General features: G+C 38.5%; 1 protein-coding gene across 1 annotated transcript in view; it reads right to left on the reverse strand.

Moving 5' to 3' along the window:
* Positions 1-25,323, reverse strand: part of LOC5569585 (anion exchange protein 3) — a 212,460-nt gene extending 187,137 nt beyond the window's left edge. Inside the window, exon 1 of the mRNA XM_021842870.1 lies at positions 24,696-25,323. The gene's annotated coding sequence lies outside the window, so the exon portion shown is untranslated. The remainder of the gene's footprint in view (positions 1-24,695) is intronic.
* Between the last annotated feature and the right edge of the window lie 648 nt (positions 25,324-25,971).

Consider the following 25,971-nt stretch of genomic DNA (forward strand, 5'->3'; position numbering starts at 1 on the left):
AACCGTGGTAACTTCAACCGGCGAGTGGAAAGCGAAAGAACTTGTCAAACTGGTCTTTGGCTCCTTGGCGTTATCGCAAATTTTGTTTTATCGCACTTGCACCGGGACAGTGGTAGTAGAGGTATAAAGACCGAACCATTTTTTATCGCATTAGCAATTCTGATTAAAGATTAAGAAGAAGAAAAAAAAATCTACTCCGGCAACTTAGCAACTAGACTCATATATCTTCCATCATACGGTTTTCAATGAAGGTTAAGCTCCATGCCAAGCCCGTATTCATCATCTCCATCATTCGATGTTTCTCAAGATGTTTCGCTAGTTTCCATGGAATTTTGGCTATCTTAATGGTATTAGGATTAGTCTTCTTCTACAGCGTACATCCAGCGTGCCTCAACTCGAAGGAGTTTGTGATCTCTGCCGGGGTCCGTGTTGAATATTGTTTCGCAATTATATCTTTTGTGTTAATAATACATATTCACACAGGGATTCATAGCCATGCGATTAGAGTCATCAAGCATATCGTCAAGCGCACTGTAGTAAAGAGTGTGGGTTCGATTTGTACTTCAGACCGGAAAACTTATGGAGGTGAATCAAAAGCAGTATGCGAATGGAAAATCAAGGCGACTCAGTGGCGCAACCAAGGGGGGTGTCAAGAAAAAATGTGCTCTTTCGAGCAAGCTACGACAAACTGTAACTTTTCATCGCTTAACAACCCTATCAAAAACGTATTTGAGGATCAAAATAGGTGAGGAGTGAGTAAACGCTACCATTCATGTGTATGTGCATCCGAATCTAACTATAGGTGAAGAAACAGTAATGGATGAAATTTCGAACAAGCCATAAGGATTAAAATCGTTATTAGAATATTTAAATTTCATATGAACTTTTTTATACCGTTCATATTTGAAAAGAAAAATCTATGCTATTTTTTTAATATATAAATATCCTGTGTGATACGAAGCTTCTTTCATTCACTACAGGCTAATTTTGGAAAATTACACCAGGCACAAAAGACCAGAGTTGCACAATATCGGTCAAATCAGCTGATAGCTGATGGACTACAACTATCAGTATCAGTTGCGAACTATCAATATCACTTGGATCTGACAACCAACAGCTGTGATGTGACATCGCACTCTAGATCACAATCACTGCAGAATGAGTGATCACGTGGTAATTACCCACGCTATTAGTGTTTTTCAGTGACCAACACACAGTTTCAATCCGTCTGCAGCACTATCAAGAATATAGTACTGATAAATTGCCATTTTATGTGCTTAATTTAAGGCTTAACTTGAGCCATCAGTGATATCCATAGTCTATCGCTATTAATGCACTGGTGATGGAGTAGAGAGCATGATGTTGATGTGATATGGAATGATCCGAATTGTATCGCAGTCGGCCTGTACAAATCAGCTAATTTCAAGCGTTGATAGTGACAGCAAGCAACTCTGCTAAAGACAGATATATATTATACAACAAGGTATGCCTGGAGCAAACGAGAGAAACTAAAATGTTGTCTTGTCCTTTGTAAAAGGTTAGTCTGAGCAACAAATTTAAATTTCAAAAAAATTACAGACAATGTATAGTAAAATTTCAAAAATATGTGTTTTACATTGAAACAAACATGATAAAATCCATTGTAAGCGCATAGGAATTTGTATTAAATAATATTTTTTTAAATGGATATTGATTGATTCTCATGTTTGGGCATTGAATCCAACATAAATGAATTGTTTTTAAAAAATAATTAAGTATATTTCGAACAAATTCGAACAAAGGACACAGGGAATTGCAACCTCAAGGCGTGTAGCGTTTTATTGAAATTTATGACTTAGATCACAAAAATGGGTCCACTAAAACAAATTACATTTTGCTAAGAGGTTTGAAGCCGATTTAAAGTTTTGCTATAACTAGGCTATCTGGTGTAAGTAACGAACTCTTTGAAACTCCATAAAATAGTGATAGTAAAATAATAGAAATAATAAACCATAGAAGAATAATGTCGCTGGTTTTCCCTTTGTTTTCGCTCAGAAACATGTTGGGTACGTAAGTGTCAAACTGCATACATTTTCGCGTTGACATTTATAGCCCCGCCTATCTCCGCCAGGAAAAGATGTTCCTGCTGCGACGCTAGCGACATTCTTCTTCTATGGTTTATTACTTCTATAAGTAAAATAGACTGCCTACTGCCCCCTACAGCATAATTGTTCCATATGGATTTTCGAACCCATACATTTTTCACTGCTAGTGAAGTATGTATAACTAAGCATATACCGTTTTGTCTCAAATTCCGAACAGACTCATATTCCGAACACTCGGTTTTTATATGGTTAAAATGTTTCACTGAAATATGTCATCGAATAACAAGGTAATAGCAGTCAATTGCAATTCAATTTTAACGTTTTCCACCTTTTTACGTTTTATACCTCGGGAGTAGTAATGATTCTTTAGTTTGAGACCAGTAGATTCAGATCAGATAAATTTATTTGCGAAATTATTCATTTGATTACGATTTATTCATGCTGTTCGGAATATGAAACAGAATGAACACAGTGTTTGGCATTTGAATCAAAATGTTGCTCCATACTTTTACGTAAAAACAATAGTTAACAAGTTTTAACAAACGATTTTATCAGCACACCCAACAGCTAACAGTTAGACTTTGGCGAGAAATTAGAATTTTCACAAATATCAACTTATTTATGCCTATCATATGCAATTGAAGCCACTGTTGGCCTTAAGTGTTCGGGATATGAGTCAAAACGGTGTAAATAAACACACTTTGTTCGAGAATATCGTGGAATTGATTAAAAATAAAGGCATAAAGGCTTCTATATGAACGTTCAACAGCAAAACGTGAATTATACTCTAGTTTATATTTTTTTGCATATGAATAGTTGCAAAATGAGTAATCTATGCCAAGAAGCTTGAATAGTCGTAGCCTGGGAAGGAGAAACCGATTCAAAATTTCTGTACGTCAAGGTGAGTCGAGATTTCTGCTGTCATGAACTGTCACTGTGAGCCCAGATCTAAAGAGTGGACAAACATGAAAAAAGCGCGTAATTGATAAAAATAAATTTTTGCATTTCATCCATGTTGACAACGAATGGGTTGAAAAACAATTCCTGCACGTTCAAACAGTAATGTCACGATAGCACCTTTTATTTCGATTGAATGTAAGTATTGAAACACTATTTTCAGATAAAAATGAAAATAACATGCACAGAAAACTATGGCCCTTTTCCCATGTTTGTCCAGGAAGATCGGAAGTGCACAACAAAAGAAAACTAGCGATTTCTCTCCAGCCTGCCTTGATTGTCGTTGGTGAACTGGAGTTATCTTGCAGTTTGGAAAAGTTTTGTTTCATATTTCGTGTGTAGTATCTGGGCCTCCCTCCCAGGTCGTAGCGGTAAACGCGCTGCTATACTGAGAGTTCGATTCCCACCGGTCGAGGATCTTTTTGTAAAGGAAATTTTCTAGACTTCCCTAGGCATGAAGTTTCTCCTTACTTCTTCCTGGAACTTTTTTTCCTTTTTGCAATTTCTCATCGTTTTTTATTTTAATATTATTTCTCCAAGATTTTTTTCAAAAGTTTTATCAGGGATTTTTGCAAAAATTCATCCCATATTTTTTTTCTAAAGATTTTTACAACACGAGTCGTAAATTTCTCCTACGAGGCTTGCCGAGTAGGATAATTACTACGAGTGCTGTAAAAATCGAGTTCTGCAACGAGTTACGTACAACATTTTTTTTGCAATTTCGTAGAAGGGTATCAGAAATTATATCGGATTGCGTTCACCATCATTTTACAATTTCTGAAAAATTGTTGTGCAATGATTCATTACGCAACTCCAATTAGTTGCTTAAAAAAAAAAAAAAGACAATTTACACCGTCTTTAGCACATAAGCTGCACAGACTGAACGATCACTAACATTAGGCAACGGACAACACGAAACACCCAGTAGCCCAGCGATGAATTTTTCGTTTTTGACGAAAAGTTTCCACCGACTGGAGCGGGAATCGAACCCACACCCCGTGGCACAATACGCCTAGACGACTGACGCCGCTAACCGCAAGGCCACGAAGCCCACAATCAAGAAAGCGTTGCGTAACGAATCATTACAGCACTGTTTTCAGTTGCGTAATGACTATTCCCGTACTGCATACTTCAGTGCAGGAAAGTAGGCCGTATAATGACAGATTGGCGTGATGAAAAACAGCATATTACGATGAGAAATTACAAAAACAACTATTTTGCAATTTCTCATCGTAATAGGTTGTTCTTATCACGCCAATCTTTAATGAAAATTTCATTTAATTTCATTTAATGGCCTACTTTCCTGCACTGAATTATGCGTCGTAATATTCATTACGCAACTGATATCAGGCGACGTTTTTTCATAACGCAATTGTTTTTAGATGTGTATTTAATTACTACTGTTTTCACACAATGCAAAATAATGGTGATTGTACCCCAAGAGAAGAAAGATTATAAGTACTATAAATACTCAAATGGTCTTCCACGAAATTGCAAAATAGTTACTTATGTAACAAGTTCCAAAATAATGATTTTTTCAGCACGAGTCGTGCATTTATCCAACGAGGCTTGCCGAGTTGGATAATTACGACGAGTGGTGTAAAAATCTAGCTTTGTAACGAGTTGCATACAACATTTGTTTGTTGTAAGTTGTACGCAACTCGCAACGCAACGTTAACGTCCGCGAGCCTCGTTGAATAAATGTACGACAATTGCTGTCAAAATCATCAATCTGCAACTTGTTGCGTAAGCTACTATCGGGTACGTACGGGCATTGTTAAATTGGAGGAAATTAAAAAGTAGACTTGTTGGCCAAACTAGGATTATCTAAACCTTTCCTAATTCCAAATCTGGAAAATAGAACGATCAATAAAATTTGGAACAATACGATGACAGCTCGACAATATATAAGATATCAGCTAACAAACATGTTTAGTTTTCTGTTGTTTTTGCTTTCAATCTAAACATTATTTTTGCTGCCTCGTATTGAAGTGCTTCGTATTACAAATTTTCAGACAATTCGATCGAAAAGAACTCCCCCCCCCCCCTCCAACCCTTAGGAAATCATGAAAGTACCCAATCCCCTAGTTCTTGAACCAACGTATGTAAGTTTTGGTTCATTTTCATTTGTGAGGATGATTTTCTATATGGATTTTTTTTAATTTTTAACGCTCCTATCTTTTTCTAACCAATATCGGTCCGCATCGTATACTTAATACGCGCACCATAAAATGAGCACGCTTGTTATACACAGAAAGAGCGTGGTGATGCTGGTGGTATCCGGAAGCACAACCGCTCTCGAGTTTTTTGAAACCTCTCAGATTACCAATTTTTGGCAATGAAACTGTGTGATATGAATTCTTTATACTAAAGCGATTCGAATGCTGGGAAACTCCAAATGGCTTGAGTTTTCATAAAACTTTCTATTTTTCTGGACCTTGATCCAGACGAAATTTCTGATGCATGTGAAGATTTCCCAGTTGTTAAAAGTTAAAGATTGATCTACTATTTAAATTTCCAGTGAAGTGAGTTTTACGGCTCCGAGGACTTTGAAAAAAAAAAAATAACATTAAGGACCACCATTTTTTATAAATGTTTTCCCACTGTACCACTGGTTATTGAATGCTAAAGAGTGATGCTTCCTTCGTTGGACAAAAAATGCACACTTGAAGCAGTAACTTGCTGGATTTCACATAAAACTGTTTGTTACCACAATTTAACGATTGATTTTTTTTAATCTTTCTAATCGTTTTCATGTTATCATGAATATGCAAAACATAAGATAGAAAAAAACTGATAAATTGTTTACATTTTGAAGGAGAACCAATATCAAGTTTTGAAAAATTGATAGAACTCTTTCTTGTCATAAACCCACCCTAATCACGAACTATTGAAATTAAATACACGGTGCCCCGGCAGACCGAAAAAAATGTCCATCAAATCTGAGCACAGAGTTTGATTCCTGAGGTCATTCTGCACCTCTGAACCAATTTGAAAAATAAAAATACCTTGTTTAAATCTTCAGAAATCTCGATTGGAAGTTTTTGACTAAAAATTTCAATATAATCTTTAATAAAATTTTACAATAGTACTGAAAAAAGATACAAAATTGATTGAACTGATTGATGCAACTTTTTCTTCCGACATTCGCACAAAATGACCAGCACACTGAAGTTTGCCTTTTTTAATCGCTCAATAGTTTTGGCTCCTGTTCTCAAATAGATGTGTTTAGAGAGCCAAGAATAAGCTTTTTTTTACAGGGAAAATTGACAATGATGTTCCATTTAGACGTGCTTGCATTCATCGTTGCTATTTTGCATTATTGTTGAAAACTGATTTAGTCTTCGAAACACTTTTCAGTGTTGTACGATAAAGGATCGCAAAATGTTTAACGAAATATTGGATCTATGAAGTCAGATAAGCCTTTATCAAGCAACAGTTATGACGGTAATGCATGCAACAGCTGAGACGGTAATGCATGCGTGCGTATGCTATGCAGTGTTGATCAAGCTTCCGAATTCTCACTCACTCTCACGATAATGGATTTCTCCATCACCACAAATTTTCAGCGAAAAGCTACCTTGCGAAATTTCCGTCTACAAAACAAAGCGAAAATAGATAATGGCACAACTCCACAGCTGTGCGAATTTTATTTTATCATTCTCCTCTGCAGAACTTTTCATCTGTCCATCGCCACAAGCAGCAGTTGCTTTTATGCATCAAATTAACTGCTGAATTCGTCAAGTTGATGTGGTAGCATGGATAGCGTGCACGCATCGCGGCTGTTTTTAGCAATGTTCTAAGTTCAAATCCCGTCGGCGGCACCAGTTTTTGTTTATCCACATAGTGATAATTCTCGGGAGAAGTTGGTGAGCGAAAATATGATGGGGTGAAAAAGAAATTATCCCCGGAGTGGAATGATTTTCGGTTATCCTCCAACCGAACTCTAGGGAAAATAAGTGTGAGCGAAAAAAGATATTCACGTGAGGAAGCGAAAAAGCGTTCTCCTTACGTGCGAAAAATCGTAGATTTCGCATCATTGATACGATAATTCAGAACCCTGGTGTTGATAGACTCACACTCAAAATCTCAATCAATACGCTCTCTCGTGAGAGCAAACCAAGGGGTGGATCACTTGTTCAGTGTACATCGAATGTACATCAAATTGCATCAGATGCATTTTTTCGACATTCCAATCAACTTAGCCCTGATCCGCACCATCGTGTCGTGCTATAGTAACGCATCGTTGTTTGTTGTGAAAGGGTGAAAGTCTAATTTTATTTTCTATTTTATTTATAATCTGCAACTAATTAAATAAAAACTTCATTATATTCAGATTGTTGAAGAATGGAAAAAATATACTATTTTTGAAATGCATGCATGTTCGATGCCGTTCATAGGTCTTTGAGGCATCAAGTTCCTGATTACAGTGCTGTTTAGAAGCAGGAGTAACCGGAACATCTTTACCGAAAAACTCATAGTCTGTGCCTTACTGGTGACGGATGGAATTCCACATCGAGTTTTTCAATTAAAATCTAAGTGGAAATATAGCAACAAAAACTATGTTAATTATTGTTAAGTTTGTTTTATTTCCTTCAATGTGGATAGAGGACAAGTAGGGTACGATAAGCTCTAGAGCAGTGTTTCCCAAACTTTTTCGACTTTCGCCCCCTCGAGGCCAATATTTTTTGGAATCGCCCCCCTGATGAATGGTTAATATACAAGTTCATATATTTGAATTAATCTATATACAGTACTAAACATTTGATCAATATTATAGAAAATTATCAAGTTTACTCGTATATTACTACAAAAGTGTTAAAAATATCAAACATATTTCCTTTGGAAAAAATATACACTCCACAAAATGGCTTTAATTCATCGTTGGAACCTGATTTTGTCAGCCAAATTTTCAGAGATTTGTTAATTAAAATATTTGTACCATAAGAAGTAAGATTGAAAAGAAAAAGTGCAACCTAAATAACAAAAAAAGAGTACAACATATTTTTTACTGTGAAAAACTGGATGCTAACAATAGAAATATTAAAAAAATCTTTATGTTAAATACTAGTGATCCTGGAAAACTTCGTCTTGCCATCAAGTCATAAAATTTCCTAAACAAATTTACAGATTAGTTTTCTTACATTTTCCGACTATTCTAGAGATTTTATTAAACTTTTTCTTCGGATGATTACTTTAAAGTCCAGAACAAATGCAACAGTGAAAGTGTTTCGAATCCATTGATCCGTTCTCAAGCCAACTCATGGTATACAAAACTTTTTCACTTTTTTATACAGATTGAGTATTGTGGGCTTTGTGTCCAGTGGATAGTATCGTCAAGCAGTGATCGCATCGTGCCATGGGGTGTGGGTTCGATTCCCGCTTCAGCCATTGACACTATTCGCCAAAAATGTTTCGTGGCTGTGCCACTGGAGCATGCTTGTCCGTTGTCTAGTGTTAAGTTACAGTCTGTGCAGCTAAATGTCTGGAGACGGTGTCAATGTGTGTTATCAATGCTCTCCGTATCTTGAAATCATTCTGATCTTGAGAAAATCTAAAATTCTTAAAACTCATATGATATGAAAAAAATCTGAATGCATAACACAAATATTTTCTTTTGACAATCATCAAGTGTTATCTAGAATAAATTAAAATGGCCATGCTTAGATCAGAGGTATATTCGATCTAAGGTGAAACTAGAAATAGTTTAGAGTGAAATTGATTGTCCTTCAGAAGCATTAGCATAAATTTCTATCAAATCGTGTGTCCTCCAAACGTTATGAGTCATTTTTCAATTTCTCCCACATTAGACTTTTCGCCCCCTTTACTGGATTTTTCGCCCCCCAAATTCTGTTTTGAAAATTTTCGCCCCCTTCGTCCCAAAAATCGCCCCCCAGGGGGCGAATTCGCCCACTTTGGGAATCACTGCTCTAGAGTCTAGACCCACTTAACACCACAACCAGGGATCCGCAGGCTCCCGGCCATGTAGAAAACTCGCTGGAAAGCAAGTCAACCTTCCGTGGTTGCCCAAGTTAGAAAACATGACATTGATATGAATAGGTATAATCAGATAAATCTTCAGGAAACATTGCCTTGAACTTTCCATTTATTTCTATTTAACCTTCGCATAAATGCCAGCAAGTGGCCAACCTATCATTAGGCTGGCGGGATATAACGGTATTTGATTATCAGGGTCATAAAGCACGTAAAACAGTCACTTCCGGATGCAGTCCTGCTTATAACAGACATAAAGCTGCGTTTCCCCGTAACTGAACTGCATACTATCCACGAAGAGATTTAACCCGTTTTGATGAAGCTGTTGCCCAAATGCCGATATTCGGTTCTCAATTTACTTTACAGGTATTAAATGTGTTTAGTTCCTCTGGTCAACCGTTTATGAGTGAGTATGGAAGAATGAGTTTGACACTTTGACAAAAACAACAACGAATAGTTGGAGCAAGCCATGAATTGAAAATTTGTTGAGTGTGCATTTACGTGCATTTAAATGCATGAAATTATTCCGATGCATCAGATGCATCAGGAGTGATCCACCCCTTGGAGCAAACTCATTAGAGATCTGCTTCGCAAATCTCACGCTTGAGATTTTGATGCAAAATCAACTCAAACCGTAAAAAATAATTCAGTCGCGAAACTCGGCAAAAACTTGTGAAACCCGAATGTTGTTATTTACGTTAGAAAGAATTACTATAATTTACCCAGACTAACAATAAATTATTGCTATATGTGAGTAAACTGTGGAAATACGAGACAATGAGTCAAAAAGTTGAGCTAACTCATCCATGATTTTTTGACTGCTGAGTTGCATGATTGACAACTCACGCATGATAAATTTCAAGCGTGATTTGTGAGAAATTGAGTTTTTCACAACACTGGTGCTATGATCGTACTATTAGTGTGTGCGTGATGTGGCCATCAGTCTTGCAATCGCCTCAAGTTAGTCAGTGTTAGATCTCCGGTGAAGTAAGTCGTATTCCAGGTGATTCTTCCACAGTGTAATAAGATGGTTGACAGTCTCCTAATTTGGAGTTGTTGAGTAGGAATGTTGTTTCCCTTTGCAAGTTGTGGCTCCCTAAGCCTGTTAAGTAATTCGTAAGAGAAAATATTCGCAGCCAGGGCACGTGTTTTTACTACACTCAATATTGAACAGTAGATTTGGAAACTCGTCTCTTTTCATTCCATGTAATTTTACTAAAACAAATAGGCTCCTCGTTTACCATTCTTACACTTGATTGTATTTGTCAGCTTAATTAGCTGTAAGTCTTATTTTGAAGTCTTTGATATTACCTACAACAACTAGATTTTCGTTACTAAGTCGAACGCGACCTACACACTAAGCTCTTACGGTGAATTTCACCGTAATCTCAACAACTGAACAGTTCGGTGAAATAAAACACCGTAATTCCGTCGAATTTTTACGGATTCCTATGGTTTTTAACGGAATACTGTAAAAATTTACCGTACTCCGTTAGTTTATTTCGCCGAACTGTTCAGCTGTTGAGATTTTACAGGAATCCGTAAAATAATTTAAGTGTGTATAAATGAATAAACAGATTGATAATGAATCCCGAAAAAATAACGTGGTAAATGGTTTCAGATATATAGAGTGGTAGTCCTAGTGATGTTAATACTTAAGTAGTACTTATTGGAGATTTGTTTGAAGTTGTTAAGGGCTTTGTTTATCTTCGAACACTTGTGACATATGACAATCATGTTTCCTGTGTAGTTATAATCCTGTTTTGGCCGAGAATGTTGAACAGAATATTTTTACGTAAAGTACTGAGCGCAATATTTGGTGGAAAACTAGACGTAACCATCAAGAGTAGTACCAGATGTACGAATAAGCAAATTGTATTAAGTAAAATAAATACGGCAGACTTTGGTGGGCTGGTCACTTAGTGTAAAAGTCGAAAAATAATCTGGTAATTAAAAGTATTCAGCATCAAATGTTTCACGTTTATCAAACGCATCAATTGTATATTGAAGTTTATTTCTTAGATTTTATTCTATTAAACTAAGCTTACTGGCTTAAGTCATGTAAAACATACTTAAGCCACTCTGGTAAATTAAGCCAGTTGTAAATGTTTCTAATAAATAAAATAATAAACGGCAAGAACGGTAAAACGGCAACACCGATGTGAATGACATGTCAATATATCAGTTTCAACCTGGACTTGACAAGTATGATGTAGATCAAGATGGGCTTGCCATTTTGCCGTTGTACCGTGCTGCCATTCACATTGTGTTTGGGGCTTAACGATTATATATTAGAACAGTTTGGCCAACTTTTTGAGCGTTTTTGTAGATTTTTTCAGTGCTATGATTTCCCATATCGGAATATAGTGTTTTCTAAATCAAAAACTTCAAATTGAGATTTCTCGCAATTCCTCCTAGCGATTTAAAAAAAAATGGCTCAGAGATGCAAAATGACCTCAGGTATCGAGCCTTGGGCTCAGATTGGATGGACTTTTTTCATAATAATGGTCTATCGGGGCACCGTGAAATAAAGTATACATTGACTCGTAGAACTTCCCTCTTAGTTGGTAAATATCTACGAAAATCAACGTTGAGTGAAGGGGTGAAGTTTTTAGTATATGGAGTTCACGAGGGCAGCCTATTTAATGCTCAATAATTCTTCACCATTACAATTTGTGGCATGTTCCATGGATAAATGAGGTAGTGTAAGTGACAAAAGCCTAGTTTTGAGAAAATATACTTTGAAGTTTCTTTTCGCAGAAATGTTCAATTTTATGCCACTGATCGCTAGTATATGAAAAAAACTAAAGGGTGGTCCTTTCGTCTTTTTCAAATTGGTGGACCCCTTGTACGCCAGCTAACTAAATAGCATGTAAAAAAGCCCATTTCTTAATAAATCATAGGTATGTCTCATATATTCCTTGAAACACATAACAAATTTAATGGCATCGTATAGAGGAAGGATATAGCTTTCATTTGAAGCTAAAAAAAATTGTTGGTCGTTTTAAATTTGGCCATCATCTTGATTTTTGTCAGAAAAACCGTTTTTCCACTATTATCGCACCGCTCATTTTGAATTCTGAGATCACCATCAGAAAGCTGAAAAAAACTAAGTAAGATAGGCTATAAAAACTAGATGGGCAACGGTATTTACACTATGAAATGAACGATTTTATAAATCATCTTCTACGATTTTAACGTATACGGCGAGTGCAATAAATGCAAACATCATTTTTGTTGGTATTTTCTTCGAGTTGAGTGAAGAATAAGAGTATTATTTTGAGTGAAAAAATCTGGCGGCCATCTTGGATTTTGACGCCATCTCGATTTTAAGTAATAGAATTTTTTTCACCTTATTAGCACATGTTGAATATTAAGGCTACCATAACGCTCAATCTTCTTGTTCTTTTTTCCTGGCGTTACGTGCTTACTAGAACAGAGCCTAATTAGTTACAATCGCCTCTCCACATCTCGATATCGAAGGGACCATCGACATACGGAGAGATCGAGACAAAGAACACAGTTCTGATGAATACTAGATTGAAAAACACTCCGTTGCCAAGAAAGTGATGATGATGATTTTTAGCCACCATCAGCGCAAGGATTACCTATGGCTGCAGAATCATACCGGGATGGAATGATCTACCTGATGGTTTGTTGTAGCAGGGCTAGTTAATATCTTTGAAGACCTTTGGAAGACAACACTAAGGCTGTTTGCTCATGACAAAAGGCTGGCGACCCCACGCACTTTCATCCAGTCAACAGTTCAATTAACAGTGAGCGCTCAACTTCCGAGCTAAATAGACGCGTTTTTGCTATCGATCCGTGGAAGTCGAACCCAAACCAAATTATAAATTTCGTTTTCGGTTATTTTTCTCGTCGCTAAGCCATCGGTGCCTATGTGCATACCGCAACTTCGTCATGGGCCGGCGGGAGAATACATTTCGCATAGACTTTTCAAGTGTGCCGAAGAAACCAGACGTTGCTAAAGTCTACAAATTTTGTGCGACGGTTCTGGGTCTTCAACCTTGTGATGTGTTGCGAATTCAAAACAGCAGAGCTCTCGGTGTTACGTTCGTGAAGGTTGTCGATCTAACGCTGGCGCAACGTATTTGCGAAGAACACGACAACCAACACGAAATATCTGTCGATGGAAAAAAGTATCCATTGCGGATAACAATGGAGGATGGAGCGGTAGAGGTGAGACTCTACGACTTGACGGAGATGTGTCCGATGAAAAAATCACCGAATTTCTCGAAAACTACGGTGATGTGATCGAGATTCGTGAGCAACGGAGCGGAATCGATGTCGACTTCGCAGGTGTCTTGACCGGCGTTCGAATCGTCAAGATGATTGTGAAGCAAAACATTGAATCGTGGGTTACGATTGACGGAGAGTTGACAGCCGTTGGCTATTTCGGGCAGCGTAACACATGTAAGCATTGCCGGGATTATGTGCATGTAGGACTAACCTGCGTGCAAAACAAGAAACTGCTTGTGCAAAAGTCTTATGCTGATGCCGCCAAGCAGATGAGCCACACCAGCCACAAGGCAGACATTACGATCGCCGCTGGTACAAACCAGGGCAACAAAACAAAGAACCAAACCGCTTCCAAAGCGAACAAAACTAACCCCGACTCCGTGCAGGCAGAATCAATGCCACCGCCGAAACCAATCCCGCAACAAAAGCCACAACAACCTCCACCATCAATCACCTCCGAACAAAATTTCCCCCCGTTAGGTGGGTCAGTGACCGCCACTACAGGTCAACAGCTTTCTGCTAGCTGTGGAATGTTTCGCAGATCTGCTAGTGGAACATCAGATGGCAACGAAACAGATTCGTCCGTCGGCTCAGCTGCCTCCAAGCGACAACTCCGAGTCCGACCACCAGGCAAGAAGCCCCGCGTGGAGGAGAACCAAGAAACAAGCGAGAAGGAGGGTACGAAGCAATCTAATGGCTGAGTTCACCAGTTACAATCTCGCTACCGTAAATATCAACAACATCACGAACGCCACGAAAATCGAAGCACTTCGGACCTTCATCCGAACACTCGATCTCGATATCATTGTTCTACAAGAGGTAGAGAATGATCAGCTTTCTCTCCCCGGATTCACCGTCATTTTCAATGTAGACCACGCCAGGCGGGGAACAGCAATCGCACTCAAAGACCACATTCGGTTCTCCCATGTAGAGAAGAGCCTAGATGGTCGTCTCATCGCTTTGCGGATACAGAACACGACGCTCTGCAATGTCTATGCACCGTCAGGCACAGCTGCCCGGGCCGAGCGGGAAAGGTTTTTCAACGGTACGATTGCCTATTATCTTCGCTTCAACACGCAGCACGTCATCCTTGCAGGAGACTTTAACTGCGTGTTACGTCAGGGGGACTCAACAAGTCCCAATACAAGTCCAGCTCTGCAGGCGACCGTACAACAGTTGCGACTACACGATGTTTGGTTGAAACTATATCCCAACACACCTGCACCCACATACATCACACACAACGCGACATCTAGGCTAGATCGTATATATGTGAGCACAGGGTTATGCGAACATCTACGGAATGCGTTCACGCACGTGTGTGCGTTCACCGATCACAAGGCATTAACAGCGCGAATTTGTCTCCCCCACCTTGGCCGCGAACAAGGACGCGGCTTCTGGTCCCTTCGACCTCACCTTTTGCAAGCTGAAAATATCGAAGAATTCGAAATTCGCTGGCAGTTTTGGACCCGGCAAAGGAGAAATTTTCCCAGCTGGTTGGCATGGTGGCTGTCGTACGCGAAGCCAAAAATTAAATCGTTTTATCATTGGAAATCCAGAGAAGCATTCAACATTTTCAACGCCGAACATCAGCGCCTTTACGGGCAATTAAGAATCGCATATGACGGCTACTACCAGAATCCAGGCATGATATCGACCATCAACCGTGTAAAAGCACAAATGCTAACGCTACAACGTCAATTTGCGCAAAATTTCATCAGGATCAACGAAACTTTTGTGGCGGGAGAGAGCTTGTCCACCTTCCAGGTGGGCGACAGACGAAGGAAAAAAACTGTGATAACAGAATTACAGAACGAGCAAGGAGATCAACTTCGAGGCTCGCTTGAAATTGAGCAGCACATGTTCCGATATTTCCGGAACCTTTATGCGAGAGAAGAGACGAGACAAGACGCGGAAGAAAGGTTTGAAACTGAGAGAGCTATCCCAGCAAACGACGAAGACAATATTGCTGTAATGGCAGAGATCACAATCGACGAACTCAAGAGCGCAATCAAAACCTCTCAGAAACGGAAATCACCCGGCTCCGATGGTCTACCGGCTGAGTTCTACCAACGATCATTCGACGTCATACATCGTGAACTGTACTTCGTAATGAATGAAGCAATGACCAACGAGCTTCCCCCGGAATTTGCTGATAGGACCATTGTGCTGATCAAAAAGAGAGGCGGCGATGGGTCCACGAGAGGATACCGTCCGATCAGCCTGCTAAACGTAGACTACAAAATTCTCAGTCGGGTCATGAAAGCACGATTGGAAAAAATCCTACAGACTCATCGAGTTCTGAGCGACGCACAAAAATGTGCAAATACCGAGCATTCCATCTTCCAAGCTACTCTTTCACTGAAGGATCGTGTTGCTCAGCTGATCGCGCGAAAGCAAAGAGCGAAAATGATCTCATTCGACATGGATCATGCATTCGACCGCGTATCCCACGAGTTCCTGCACCGAACCCTCCTCTCTCTGGGACTCAATCCAGATTTCGTCGACTGGCTCTCTCGAGTGGCAAACGCGTCTTCGTCACGGCTTCTGATTAATGGGCGACTATCTCAACCGTTTCGAATTGAACGCTCCGTGCGTCAAGGAGACCCGATGTCGATGCTGCTTTTTGTGATTTATCTTCACCCTCTTCTCACACGATTGGAGCGGGTATGTGGTGGTGATCTTTGCGTCGCATACGCTGACGACATCACTGTTATAGTAACAGCAACCAGTACAATCAACCGTATATTTGGTCTGTTTTCCTGTTACGAACTCGTAGCCGGCGCAAAGTTGAACATGCAAAAAACAATAGCGATTGATGTTGGATTCATCAATGGGGATCCACTGATGATACCTGGTCTGCAAACAGCGGAGACAGTTAAAGTTTTGGGTGTTATTTTTACCAACTCCGTGAGACAGATGGTGAAATTGAACTAGGACAGCCTTGTGTCTAGAATCGCACAAATCATCTGGATGCATGTATGCGATCCCTCACTCTACAACAGAAGGTGGTGCTTTTTGAATACGTTCATCTCATCGAAGGTATGGTACCTCGCGTCCATAGTTCCACCACAGTGCGCGCACACGGCGAAACTAACAGCATCGATGGGAACGTTCTTGTTTCGAGGGCTGCCAGCACGAATACCGATGTTTCAATTAGCGCGCAGCAGAGATAATGGGGAGCTTAATTTGCATCTTCCAGCAATCAAATGCAAAGCTCTTCTAATCAACCGTTATCTAAAAGAAATTGATTCCACTCCCTTCTATCACTCCCAACTTGCCCAAAACATTGCACCTACGACCGAATTTCCCTGCTTAAAACTTTTATCCCAACAAATTCCTTTGCTTCCCCATCACATCAAGCTAAATCCTACCAGCGAGCAAATACATCTTTTCTACTTGGATCAAATTGATTTACCAAGAGTAGAACGAAATGAACCAGGACAAAACTGGAAAAGAATCTGGAGAAATATCTCATCAAAAAGACTTTCGTCGAAGCAGCGTAGCGATCTTTACCTTCTAGTCAACGAGAAGATTGAACATCGAAGATTGATGAGCATCATGGGACGAGCCAACGATCCAAACTGTCAGCACTGTGTGGTGGCCATCGAGACACTGAAGCATAAATTTTGAGAGTGCCCACGAGTTGCTCAGGCATGGTCTCTCGTGCAACGGAAAATTACGACGATTCTGGGAGGGTGGCAAAGGCTAACCTTCAACGATCTCTATCGACCTGCTCTTAGTAATGTTGTAGAAGTGAACCGAAACAAATCTCTAAAAATCTTCATTCAATACATCAACTATGTTAATGAATCAGTTAATAATAGAATAGATGTAGATGGACTAGATTTCATGCTGAATCTAGCAGATTAATATTTTATATTATCAATATGTTATTAATTATCCAGAACTAAATAAACAATATTTTACAAAAAAAAAAAAAATTAACTCCCTTAGGCTACCCCTCCCCAATACCCAATATATAGTAATATATAACACTGCGGAACACGTCTCCAGCACCAAAATACTGCTATTCACTAAATTAAGGGTTGGTGAATCCATTGCCGTTTTCAGAAATATCATAGCACGTCTAGTTTTTAAGATATTGACTGTTGAAAATGCAAAAAATGACTATTTCAGCCAACTTGCATGCAAGTTTGCCAGCTTGTAAGGTAATATATTGGCTTAATTTGCCACAGAATTCAAACTTTATGTGTATAACAATACTTATCATCAAAGTTTGTAATACTTTCGATGCGGAAAAGTTATTTTTTGATGGTTTAGAGAATTGTTGTATTTTGCCATATAGAAGAAACGAAGAATTTTGTATGGAGACTGCAAGCATGTTGAAAAAATCGGTTTAATCGAAATTTAATCGCGCAATTTCAATCAAATTATGTCCGAAATGAAAGTTCAAGTTCTATTTTGCATGTTTGGCGGATTAGATCATAAAAAAATTTGATAAATCGTACTTTAAATTTCATGCAAACATGAATAAAACCATTGTTTTATACAACTTTGGCAACCTGTAGCTAAAAATTGTGACGTGCTGGAACATTTCTGAGAATGGCACCAGATTCAGCATCCCCAAATCTACTAGAGACACATAATTTAATCCTTGAGACACGCAAAAATGTCATTTTTGTTACGCTGTGTAATATATAGAAAAAAAATTTGGGGTGGGTAATGTCTATTACATTACCGCGGGGTTGACGTAGAACTACGATGATTAATAATTTGATTTGTCATGTGTATGAATTTGTAAGTGTACTAGTTTTGTGTTGTTATTGATCGGATGAAGTTTTCAGAAGTTAACTCTTTTTGAACTCATTTTGGTAGTCCTGAAAAGAACCATTTGTCGTTCTGTGGTTTGCGCAATTTCTAAGCCCAACTCATTATTGGCACATACCCATTTCCCAGATTGGTCGATCAGAAAGCGAAGAGCACAAAAGGGAGGAGCATTATCTGCTATTCTGAGGTTATAAAACATGCTTCCTTCGTCGGATTCAGTTTCATTCTAATTCCGCTTTCGAGCTGGTAAGAGCTCCTCCGAACTTGCTCAGCGAGAAATACCTCGCTGCTAGAAATCTGCTGAGCTGTCATTCTTCAAGCTGCCAATCCAGCATCTGGTCTGTGAAATCGCTCAAGATTTCTAGGTTGACCGATCCGCGCTTCTAGATTTCGCCTCCTGGTAAACTCGTGGTCACAGCATCCAAGCTCAATCGGCTCTTTTCTGGGCCAACATACGTTCACAAAAGGGTTTATTGGATGATATTTACTGATTTATCTATAATGATCTAAATATCGCGGTATACTATAATTTGTTTCACATAATTTACCCCACATAATTATATGAATTTGAGAATTTACCACTGCAGCGCCGTCGGACCGTAATAACATCATGCTACTCAGCATTGTATGGTATTGCTGTGTGCATTTGAAATGCAAATACCAAATGCGGGAACACCAAATGCGGTAAGATTTTCAACAAGGAAGGCGAAGTCAAAATTTGATTTTCTTTGCTAGGTTGGCGGTGATATGCATCATGGTTGCTAAGAATCCTTTGGTTACTTGGTGTTACCGCATTTTAAGTTCAGCTAGACTGGATTTGCACGTCAAACGCAAACAGCAATATTTCTAACAGCATCGTTGATTTATCATATAATGGGGGAACACTTCCTAAATTCTCGAGTATTATATTGGAAAATGTATTAAAATTGCGACAGAGTTTAAATACTGTTCAATAAACTGTTTCCTGACCAATTGTAATAAGCAACTATTGATCTGAAATTTTTCTACATGTTAGTCTATTGCGTTAATATGAGAAATAGGCTATATGAAATTGATGTCTTGGCAAGGGATGTACAAGATGAGCATTATGCATTAATTTTCCAATTTCCGTACTCGAGAATTTTAGAAGCGGGGGCCGTGATGCTCGGGATGGATTGTCCTCCATGACTGGTCCTGGCTGGAAATATTCGTGGGGAGAAACTCGACCCTTTGCTGCTGGAATTTCATTAACAACTCTTTGGTAAAGCAGAAATTTCTGATAAAAGTGAACTTTTTCAAAACAACTCTTATTGATTGGAATATTAATCAAGAACTCTTTGTTAAGTAAAATCATCCTAAATAACTCTTTGCTCCATCGCCAAACCAAACCATTTCATTGAATTCATCAAGTACAAGAATATGAATGGTAAGGAGAGGCAGATGGTGTATATTTTGCTGGCGTTACTTTCCAACAGGTCGCCGGTTGGCGCTGACTACTAATCCGTCCACTGAATGATTTTCAGTTGTTGCTTTTGCTCTCTGGTTCCGTTCGCTACTCGCACACTGCTGTGGCTTTCACGCGCTCTTCTTTGCTGCTCCGCTGCTTGATCCGTTCGTTATGCCGTTCGATTTGTGAATGAGCTGGGAACAGAACAACCAGTGGTTTTATTTGCTCGAGCTCCGTTCACCGATGGCGAGTGGTGGGGCTCTCGCTTGGTTGTTTCGTCACTTCGTTCGCTACTCGCACGCGATTGGTTATTGCTTTCGCGCTATTTTCGTTGATGGTGTGATTCTTCGCTGAGAAATAAAAACTGCAACTCTTTTGATTTTTCATGCAAAACGACCAACTTTGATAAACTATATCTCAGTTATTTATGGACTGATTTGAATGAAATTTTAACAGAATATCAGACATAACTTAAATTTTACCATATGTTTTTGAGTGATTTTTCCAATCACACGTTGAAAAGCAATAACGGTTTGACTAAAAAGAATTTTTTGACGATTTTTTATGGTTGACATAACTAAACATATTGAAGGAATAGCTTCATGGAATCTTCAGAAACGTTGTAGATTTTGACGAGATGAATAAGTTTGTTGGAGACAGTTTTTGTGTAAGGCTATCAGATTTTAAGATAAAAAGTTTTGAATTTTTCGTCGAAAATTACAGTTTAGTCAAACCGTTATTACTTATAAACTTGTGATTGGAAAAAATTTCAAAAATATATGTTAAAATTCAAGTTACATCTGATGTTCTGTGAATGTTTCATTCGAAAATATTTCCATAAATAATTGAGATCTAACTTTCCAAAGTTGGTCATTTTGTATGGAAAATCGAAAAAGTTGCAAATGCATGCGAATAAGTTGGGGCCTTCCTTAGCCGAGTGGTTAGAGTCCGCGGCTACAAAGCAAAGCCATGCTGAAGGTGTCTGGGTTCAATTCCGGGTCGGTCCAGGATCTTTTCGTAATGGAAATTTTCTTTACTTCCCTGGGCATAGAGTATAATCGTACCTGCCACACGATATACGAATGCAAAAATGGAAACTTTGGCAAAGAAAGCTTTCAGTTAATAACTGTGGAAGCGTCATAAGAACACTAAGCTAAGAAGCAGGCTCTGTCCCAGTGAGGACGTTAATGCCAAGAAGAAGAAAAAAATGTGAATAAGTTCTCAGTTTATTCGACAAACCAGCTAAATATTTCATGGGTGCACAACAGCAACAGGGTAGCGGATCACAGGGATTTAGTTGAAATCTGGAAACGTAGCTCAATTTTGAAATCTTGAGCGATTTCACAAACCAGATTCTGGATTAACAGCTCAGCATGCTTCTAGCAGCGAGGTACTTCTCGCTAAGCAAGAGCTCTTACCAGCTCGAAAGCGGAAATGGAATGAAACTGAATCCAACGAAGGCAGCATGTTTTATAACCTTGGAATAGCAGATGATGCTCCTCCCTTTTGTGCTCTTCGCTTTCTGATCGACCAATCTGGGAAATGGGTATGTGCCAATAATGTGTTTTGCTTGGAATTATTTGAAAATTGCGGAGAATACTAATACGTGAGAAATTGGTCGAACATGAATTGTTGGAATGATTGGCATTCCCTAAATATTCAATACGAGCTATTGATAATTAATAGTTTTCTTTATTATGACGGTAAATTTCTGATCCATGGGTGCCAAAATTATTACAATTGTTCAATGAGAATGTCTTTTCAAAAGCATTCTAAATATGTCGCAATTTTGTCACATGGGATAATTTTCCTAATCAAAGTGTTCCCATAAAATATGGAACATAAAAGGCGCTGTTGGAAAAGCCACTCTATTTTGCAATCGTTGTGAAATGTTGTGCACTCACCCCGACGGCACTGCAGCAGCGTCCGCGAGTACAATCTCAAATGGTTGAGTCATAAATTATTCACGACAAATGAAATTTTGTATGAGGCCGTGAAATTGATTTAGGAATACTAGAAGTTATAAATAAAGTCGCAAATATTTCTCTTTTAACTCTTTTCCACAAATTTGATGGCTCTGAAAAGAACCGATGGCTTTGTTAGCTTCGATGTTGTTACGGATAAATAACACTGCTCGGACCAGCAAAACTCAGGGGGCTTCTGGTATTTGCTCCTAACGGGATTGCTTCTTGACCACCAATGATGATTTCATCACGAGTCGAAATTTTGAAGCGCGAGTCAACAGCTCCTCGGCCGATGAAATTTGCGGCGGCGATGACGATGGCTGGGTGAACGCAAACAAGCGGTGAACCACAAAGCGAGAATGACTCGCCAGACCGTGTTCACAGTTCGACCGCAATTTCTCCTGTGGACTGCTTCCTCTTCTTCTTCTTGGCGGCGGCAGCGGTGATGGCTTTATCTTCGGACGGCATCTTCTCTCGCTCGCTCGACAGTTTGATTTGAGCGAAGCAAGACAAACGGGGGCGTCCTTCGCTATCGATGTCTGTGCCTGAGAAGCACGCCCGGTCAGAACAAGCCGATCTGTCGCCTGCTGAGATGCGAGCCAATCGGAGAGTGAAAAGCAAATGACGTCAAATTTTCTCTAGCCACCCCTATTTATAGATTTGCTTGAAATCAACGTTCTCTTTTAAAACAGTTATTAAACTATTTGGACAGGTATGTGGGATTCAGTAAGTAAACGACATGAAGCTTTGATGTCTTGGCTTTCGATTGAGATGCTAATCAAGAAATTTCGTTAAGCCAGCGAAAAGTTATAAACGTTTAAAATATTTCATGCCAACGTAACGCTCTTGGTTTTGAAATTCCAATTTCACTCCTGTATAGAGAAGAGAGACGTACTTCTACGTCAAAAACACTCCGTTGCCAAGAAAGTAATACACAAACAGACGTCATGTTGTGTTCCTAATTTGTTTTGAATCCCAAGACATTGGTCTAGTAACCTTCGATATTGGTCATATCGACATACGGAGAGAAAATTGAGAACAAACAATCAACAGAAACACATCGAGATATGGAGGATATCGAGATAGGGAGAGTCAAATGTATGCAGACTGAAGGGACTTATGAAATCATCGACCTAGGGAGAGATATCGAGGTGTAGAACATCGAGATGTGGAGAGTCGACTGTATAAACAATACATTGTGGTATTCTAACGATGTGTGCCGATGGCGGCCTGGTTTCAGCGAGAATTGCTCAGAAGCTAAAAAATCAAGTCATGCTTCAAATTATTATTTTTTTTTTCTTCCGTCGGATGGGAAAATCACCCAAAAATATCGTTTGAAAGCTCTCTAGAATGTTTAGTATACCTTACTCAAAGCTGGTAAAAATGTCACACACTTTTGTGTTTGGGCCCCTCAAATTAAATTTCTTCATAAATAACTTCAAATGTACAGGTGAAATTTGAAAATTATTTTAAAACACACCATTGGCAGCATCCATTTAATACGTAACGCTGAAATTGAAAAGTTTTGATCTTCCTCCTCCCCCTCTGTAAAACTTTTTGTGTGAAAAAAATGTGTATGAGTCGCTTGATCCTACTCCCCCTCCCCGTTACGCAATTTGCCATATATGTAGAAGTATGACCCATAGCGACCAAAAAATGTACCCATAGTTTATGTAGCAATGCTCCATAATTAATATTAATTTGATCTAAACGAAATTCAAATTACACTATTATTAACCCCTCTACCGGCAGCTTCATTTTTTATCGCAAAATAAATATTCAAATCGTTATAACTTTTTTGTTTTTCAATATTTTTGCACCATTTTTTAAAAAGTTCTCAAAAAACTCTTCTAGTTTTAGGATCTGTGTCGATGTTGATCATTTGTCATCTGGTTTTGAAGATATTCCAAAATTCCTTGGGGGACTTAACTTAAGAAACAAATAAAATTGTGAATTTGTGCATCCCTAATTTGAAGGTCCTAACACAAACCAATATGAGATGATTTTGTAATACAAAAATGACAATTGCATGTGTAAGAACAAAGGATATTAGTTTAGCAGTTGCATATATGGTATAGTTTATGGTAAACAATTGATTGTATTTAAGGCCCATGTGAAAATGAAGCAAATGTTAAAACTGAAAAACAGTTTTCACCAAAATGAACGACAAATAAAAATAAAAGTAAAAACACGCAGCTGTTTTACTTCGCAAATAAAATAGCTGTTTGTTTTTACTTTTATTGATTTGTCGTTTACTTTGGAGGGAACTGATTTTTTAGTTTTGAGATTTGCACCAATTTAACTTGAGCCTTTCAGAAGCATTTTTGATGTTTGGTGATATTTTATGAAATTGATGATGCAATTTGTTTTTTTTTTCAACTGTGGTACAACTTTTCACCTTAAATTAGGAAATGGTTTAAGGCCCCAGTAAAAATGATGCAAAAGTCAAAACTGAAAAAGCAGTTTTCTTTTTTAAATAGACGAAACGAAGAAAGTAAAAACACACAGATGTTTTTTTGCCACATAAGAAGATTGTGTTTTTTTCGATTTTTTGTTTTAAAAGGAGAAAACTGCTTTTTCAGTTTTGACTTTTGTGCCATTTTCAGTTGGGCTTTAACCGGTGTCACTGATGTAATTTATGAAGCAATTTTGTTTATTTATGGAACGTGATATAAATTTAATAATAAATAGCTTAATTTATTATGGAACAGTTTTTGAATGAGCATTGTTCATTTTCCTATGGTCACAAAAACGTTTTTCCGTTCACTGGCGAGCCCTTATATTCACTGTATTTTCCTTGCACTTCATTCTTGTCAAAATTTGATTAGCCAAAACATTATTCTTTCAATTATACAAAACTTGTTTCATGCATTCGCGCAATACACTTTTCGAGATATGAAAACTGGCATGGCAACCATAAATTCTTCAAACCCCCTGGCAAAGAGAGAGCTAAACCAAAACAACATAGAAGCATACCGGAATAATCTTTTGCATAACTTGACCACCACACAGACACGAAAATGAATCTCCGTTGCAACGAATATGCTCAAGTCACGTGACTCCCATGAAGAATCCAAACATCAACACACACCAACACAGTCTCATGCCACACATTGCATTGCATACTTCGGTGTTTATGTTTTGTGTTTACTTTTTCTGTGCCCATGCTACATTAGTGTTGTGAATGTGCAGCATCCCTTTACTTTCGTTTCACCTTACCTTTTTTCTACATTTTCGTTAAATGCACTGCTAATATCGATTCAGCGATTATTTTTGCTCTCTTCTTTTCCCAGCGGAGTTTTTTATGTTTCCTTTCTGCTTGGTTACTTTCACGTGCTTTCTATTCCTTCCACTTGAATGAAACACGGTTGAAAAGCTATCTGGACTTTTTACTTCACATCCTATTCATTTAGAGCAACCCTAGCGACGTTGTCCATCAATGTGAGGTCAAACTCCTACAAAACACTTCACCATAGCACTAAATTATTTTTAATCACACCCCGATTTGCCTTCACTTCAACCAAGATCACATACGTTACAGAACGGACGATCACAACGGTACAATCAGCGAGCGTAGATCTTCTACCAGCCGCACTCCCAATGTAAGAACGTGTCTAGAATTCCAACGCGAGAACACCAACCGATCAGGACCAAATATAGCGAAATCGGGCGAGCCTACCCTAATACCGCAACCGCCGGTTTCCGAAACCGAAAGCCGTGCAACGTGGTCTAGTTTTATTGCCGTAGTAAGAATCTATCGATCACCACACCAGTTCGGCGGTTATTACAAACTGTGCAAGAGCGCTCAAAACGTGCGTTCACACCATCAATCAGCCGAAGCAACAATAAAAATAGTGCGAAAGGCACACGACTCGCGACCACACACTATGGCTTATCAGGTGGCCAATAATCAAAAAAGTGATGTGCCCCAAATTTCAATTCTTGTTCGCCATTTCATTGTAAACATGTCTGCTAAGAAATCCCTAAAATATTAGGGCATGATTTGCATTGCACACTCAGATATGAGGTGCCAAAGTTGAGCCTATGGAGAAAAACTTGTTTTTATTAACAAAAACTATGGTTTACTCAAATTAATATAACTTTTTTTATATAATACTTATGTAAAATGTTTTTACACCATTTGAAAGCTTACAAAAAAGGCTTCCTAGAAACAATAAAACAAATAAAAAAAGCTTCAAAATAGTGGCTTTTATGATGTCTTTTTTATGAAGCAATTAAAAAAATCGAATAAGCTTTTAGTTCTCACATCGAGTACTTTTTTGTCCCAAGTTGTCCCAGGCTTAAATTCAGTTCCAAGGGCACTTTGGGATGTAAACTAAAGGATCGTAAAGAATTTAGCTGCACAAATTTGCACTTTTTTAATTTAAGGGTTTTTGAATTTTTCCAATATTTTTAACCATTTTCTATTGAAAACAGCTAAAAACAAGTTTAGAAAATAACTGAATTTCGCTAAATCATTCAAATCATCATTTCT

The sequence above is a fragment of the Aedes aegypti genome, chromosome 2 (genome assembly GCF_002204515.2).
Source record: "Aedes aegypti strain LVP_AGWG chromosome 2, AaegL5.0 Primary Assembly, whole genome shotgun sequence".
NCBI lineage: Eukaryota > Metazoa > Arthropoda > Insecta > Diptera > Culicidae > Aedes > Aedes aegypti.